The sequence below is a fragment of the Hippocampus comes genome, unplaced genomic scaffold (genome assembly GCF_001891065.2).
Source record: "Hippocampus comes isolate QL1 unplaced genomic scaffold, H_comes_QL1_v1.1 scaffold135, whole genome shotgun sequence".
Taxonomy (NCBI): domain Eukaryota; kingdom Metazoa; phylum Chordata; class Actinopteri; order Syngnathiformes; family Syngnathidae; genus Hippocampus; species Hippocampus comes.
The window spans coordinates 2,199,190-2,205,189 of record NW_017805583.1 but is presented as its reverse complement, the minus strand read 5'-3'; positions in this window follow the sequence as shown (position 1 = coordinate 2,205,189).

Below are 6,000 nucleotides of genomic sequence, written 5' to 3'. Positions count from 1 at the left end.
TACATATCGGTCAAGCTCTCCCTTAGCCCCGGGAGAGAAAAAATCTTGGCGCTGTGCCTGCAAATACAGTACTGAATACACATATATTTCATGAATATACAGTATACTATAACTGGTTTTAATAGTGACAAAAAATATATTTATACAATTCTAAATCAATTTGTCAAGGGACTTTTTAGAAATGAAACAAAGTTGAATACCCTTGAGCAGGCGCCCATACATATCGGTCAAGCTCTCCCTTAGCCCCGGGAGAGAAAAAATCTTGGCGCTGTGCCTGCAAATACAGTACTGAATACACATATATTTCATGAATATACAGTATACTATAACTGGTTTTAATAGTGACAAAAAATATATTTATACAATTCTAAATCAATTTGTCAAGGGACTTTTTAGAAATGAAACAAAGTTGAATACCCTTGAGCAGGGATGGCCAATTTAAATGCTGGAGGGGGCCATCATTTTTCATCCTTGCTACTGAGGGGTGGGGGGACATAGGACCACCCATTTCATAACCACATGTTGAATAAAAATGCCATGTTAAATATGGACAAATGACATGCTCTAAATATATTTAATTTGATGTATTTTAAATAGATTGAGTCACTGATGGTACACTCACCTGAATTGTGTGTGAGCAGCATGGGATCGGTTCCCACTCAGTGATGGTGTGAATGTGGGTGTGAATGGTTGTTGGTCTCTGTATGTACCCTGCGACTGACTGGCAACCAGTTCAGGGTGTAGTCTCCCTTGCATCCGAAGGCTTGAGCAACCCTGCCGACCCTGTTCGGGAGCATAAATGATATTTTTTTTTCCACAGCAAAGGGTTTTCATGCATTAAAAATGTATCATTCAAGGACTGTATGAAACTGCTGTGAACATGAAATCAACATTTGGTCCACAACAATCATCTCACTCTAAATTTTAATATTGAGGGACTGGATGTCCTGCAAATAAGACCCAGTGTAATCGCACCTGAGAAATGTCTGCAATCTACTGGTGATTGTTGATATTACAACTTAAAACTACAGTTGCCAGTTGCCAAGTCTGCCCTCGAGTATTGACAGCTGTCTTTTATTTTTTGGAGCGTGGGAAGTACGGTGTAAAGTAGATTGAGCCAATTTGTAACGGGGAGGACCGTGTGGAAGTGGTGCGTGTGGGACATGGGACGGTGCTTTTACCCGAGGCGAAAAACTACATTGTACACGTGCATGAGTTCAGGGATGAGAACATAGCGATTAAGTAACCACTATTCTATGCAGGGTCACTGACCCTGCGCAACCTTAGATCTGTGTGTGTAAAATCTCACAAAAGATAACAACAGATTGTAATTAGGAGGAAATCTGGGCTAAAGGAGAGCTGGAAATGCTATGCTCACTGATGCCCTGAGGTGTGTGGAGAGATTGGAATAATGTCGAGGAGGATTAGACTCTGCACAGGGGGCTCATGACATTTGACAAAGATCAGGTATTGACATCATGGGATACTGGCCCACACATCTATTGCTCACCTCAGCATGCTTTTAAAAGCTGATTTTGAACTGAGCAGGCAGAACAACGTGCATTCCTCTATTGCACATTCATAGTTCTAGAAACTACAAGCAATCGTTTGAATGCACTATGAGTGATGACCTTGAAGTTTTGTTCAACTTGTGAATATTTATGTGATAGCTATATTATATGAACATATGATCAATAAATAATCAACAAATCACCAATTTGCATCGGATAGTGATACTATAGCTATGAATGACTAAATTATTTATTTTGAAAAGTGACATGAGAAAAGAACAGCTAAACAGACAAAAATGTAACTCAGGTAAAAGTAAAATTTTACATTAGATTGTCCATATCTGGCTCAGATCAGCATGCATAGACATCCGAAAAGGTGTAGGAAGAATGTATTTACTCCTACCCCTTCCCTATAACTGGCTATCATTTTTACAATATGGTATGATAGTAATTATAAGAAAGGCAAATCTAATAGAACTATTGATATGTACACATCTTATTCCTCTACAGCAGTGGCGTCCAAACTATAGCCCATGGGCCATCTGCGGCCTGCCCAACTTTTTTTTAGCAGCCTGCCAAAATACTAAAGTTACATTTGACATGGCTTGTAATGCTATTTACAAAAGGTTGTAGCCAGTGTTATACAAGTTTAGCTGTTGAAAACGTGGGGGGACATGAGTGACTACTACTATTACTAAGGCTTCCTAGATAAGAAAGGACATAAATAAATTTCTAGCTAAAATAGTAACAGAATTTCTCTGGTGAATAAAAATTATACAGTTTCAGGATCAAAAATCTTTTCCTCCACATTCTGCTTAGTGTCAAGGTCCGATTTGTGTACATATCACATGAATGTTCCTCACGTGTGGTCATCTTAATACAGATTGCTCTCGATTTATTCTGCCTGAATAAATTCGACTAAATTGGTTTGTTTCTGAATATGAAGATTGGATTCAGCTGCTGCTCAGTGGAGGGGTGGATCTTTTCTTGTGGGATGCGGGCAGAGGTAGGAGCAAGTTGTGTATGAAAGTCTATAGTATGAACCTTCAAGTCTCAAGTGAGTCCCAGGTCATTGGGGAGAAAAATCAAGTAAATCAAGTCGTAAGTCAAGTGGTAAGTCAGGTCATAAAAATGTTGCTCAGTCACAACATAAGCCATTTTGCCCCTTGCTGTCGACTGAAAATGACATCACGGTTGCTCAGGGTGCAGCTTCAGAAAACAAATTCCATTAAGGAGGAAGGAGGTAGAAAAAGTTTTGGAATAATGAGACGATGGCTCTTTGATGTTTTCATTTGATGGAGACTTCTTCTGTGGATGACATCATGTCATTGACGCGTGTCACAAAAGGCACCGTGTCAGAATTATTACCATCACCACAAATGCCCACTTTATGCTTTATGCTTCAAGTGGGATTAAAGTAAAATATGAACACTGTTACGCTTCACAACTTTGCAGATGCGCTGCTCCTCATATGACTTTTGATTGGTTGCCATGACAACAGAAGTGGATTCAGTATGAGGGTGAACTTGCTTTTTTTTTCATCAATGACAAAATATTTGTGCTTTTTTGTTTCTATGAATGCATATTTCTTTTTGTTTATTTATTTGCCACAGGCAGGAACTTGTTTGCCACTTCTGGTTGTAACTAAGAGTGTCAGATGACACTTAAGACAGTTTGGCTGATGTAGGTGTACTAAAATCTTATTTGAGTTGGAATTGAAGATGGGCCTCTACATTTAGCAGTAAATCTATCCACCACTCTGACCACAATACTTCAACTTTCCACCAGAATGTTTTGAACACACACAACTAACTCCTCTCGTCATACCTTATTGACGTTTTGTGGTAGGAAACTGTCTCTATTTTATTCAGGTCATGTGGCAAATATTTTGTGATGGAAAATGGTACACAGTGAAACCCCCTCCATCGTGCTTTTGGGGTTCAGGGTATTTCGTGGAATTTTTGTTGGAAGTGTTAGTAATTTTGTATGTTTAATATTTGCTGGGATTTTGAGGAGCTGTTTTGAGTGTAAATCACGCACATTACAATAAAATACCTGGATGTACTGATTCAGCCAATCAGAGCGTTGCTATTGTTTTTTTTTCTGCCGCTGGCTGGCAGGTGTGTTCTGCCAGTCGACGCGCTTTACTGCTCACCTTGCTGATCCATTTTCGTGTTTTCCATTGCTGTATGGATTGCAAGGTAGCGGAGTGGAATCCTGATGTGGGTCGTGCAAAAACAGCATTGATGGAGCCACCCAAGTATACAGAAGAAGAAACACAGCCAACGAGCCCTGCTGAAAACAAAACAGCATAGACCAGGGGTGTCAAACTCATTTTTGTCGCGGGCCACATTGTAGTTACGGTTTCCCTTGGAGGGCCGTTATGAATTTTGGGAAACCATATAAATGTTTAATCACCTCCACATAGCACATACACAGCGCACAGCAAATTGATGGATAACTAGTTTTAAAATCAGAAGTCAAGAATAATAACTGTTATTGTGGATTACATACGGCAATTTGAAATTTTGGTTCCGACTTTAGCAAGCATCATGGAACTTGACATGCTTGATTTGTTTTCGCGGGCCACATAAAATGATGTGGCGGGCCAGATCTGGCCCCCGGGCCTTGACTTTGACACCTGTGGCATAGACCATCCTGGTTTTGTTTTGTTTTGTTTTTGTGTTGGTGTAACACAAACAACAAGAAAACAAAACAACACAACATTCAAACAAGCAAAGCTTCGGTTACTGGGCAACGCCCCCTATGAACTGAGCCACAGCCGCCCAACAAGACCAGAACATTGCTGGGGCCTAGTGAGAGATAGTCATAGCTGGTGACCAGCCAGTCTTTCTGGCTCTTATTAAAGTACTAAATGATGGAAGCTCGAACACTGACACAGGGAATGTATCCGTGTTAGTCTTATTTGATCTCAGTGCGGGGTTTGATCCAGTTGAATATACTGTTGAACAGGCTGAAAACTTGGGTGGCAGTAAATGGAACAGTCCTAAAATGCTTTTTACACTCCGTACCTTTAAGAAAGTATCAGAAAATGCATTTTTTTGTTCTTTTTCAGCTATTGTTTTTTTTTTTTTGCACACAGAGAGCACTAATGCATACAACAAACAAACAAAAAAAACACAATCAAACCAATTCTATGGCAATCGCTGTGCAAAACCTTTTGGGAGTCCAGCATAGTTGACTGCTCAATGCCATACAATTCCAATGACAGTCGTGCAGGAATTGTGGATGCATGAAAGCAGAAAATCACACCGTCACAAGAAATACCTGGCGCCTGAGTGAATGGGGTGATTTATGGAACTGAGAAGATGCATGACTTCCTCTCTGAGCCAAGCATATTTACTGTTTATTCTTCAAGAATCATAATACTGATCTAAATCAGTAGACGATTAGTCACATGACAATAATTGCGCTGGTAAATGATTGCTGACTTGCTTTTCATTCTGTTCACATGTCTCAACGCGATAGACTCTTGGTTTGAAATGAGTTCAGTGTTGTTTGGGCAAGGCTACGTGAGAGCTGCAAGAGTAAACGTGAATAAGGTTCAACTATCCCCTGTGGCCTCAACCCCTAACTGAATGGAGCATTGTCCCTCAAGATGGCCTTGATTTGCAGCCAGGAAACCTTTGTCCATCAGTCTGACAAGCTTAGCTGTAGCTGAAGCCTGGGACCCGACAGAAGAGGGCACGTGAATATAGGTTTACAAGTGGGGTCTGCAGAAAGTTGATATAATGTTCGTTTGATGGGGTTCAGCTTGAAGGTATTTATTTACACCGAAAATAAATATAAAAGCGACACTTTTGTCTTTTTTCTATTTTTCACGAGCTGAAGGATTTAGACGTTTTCCATAAGGAGTGATTCTTAAAATTAGAGAAGAAAGTTTGACACAAAAGGCCTATTTTTTCACACATTCTACACAGATCTGACGAGATCTGTGCTACTGAACCAAGTTGGCATATCAAAACACAACATTGATTATTGCACAGGTGTTTCATAAATTGGCCACAATAAAAAGGGTGCTGTAATAAGTGCAGTTTTACTGAATTGGTGCAGGTGAGAGGATTGGCTCGGAAGGCGAGCAGAAAACCTGTCAGTACCTACTGTGACCACTATTTGCCTCACGCAGTGCAACACATCTGAGCATCGGGTTCATCGGGTTGTTGATTGTGACCCATGGAATGATGGTCCACTCTTCAGTGGCTCTGCGATTGGCTGGCAACCAGTTCAGGGCCTACTGCCCCAAAGTTGCTGGAAATTGGCAGGAACTAGAACACAGCGTCATATATGTCGATCCAAAGTCTTCGGAAAATGTTCAATGAATGTCATGTATGGTGAGTATGGAAGCCATGCACCACCCTTCAAAGGATTCTGAATACATCCTTGCAACATAAGTCCATACATCGTGAGGTGATGGTCGAGGATGAATGACATTACAATGGGCCCGCAGGGTCTTGTCACAGCATCCATT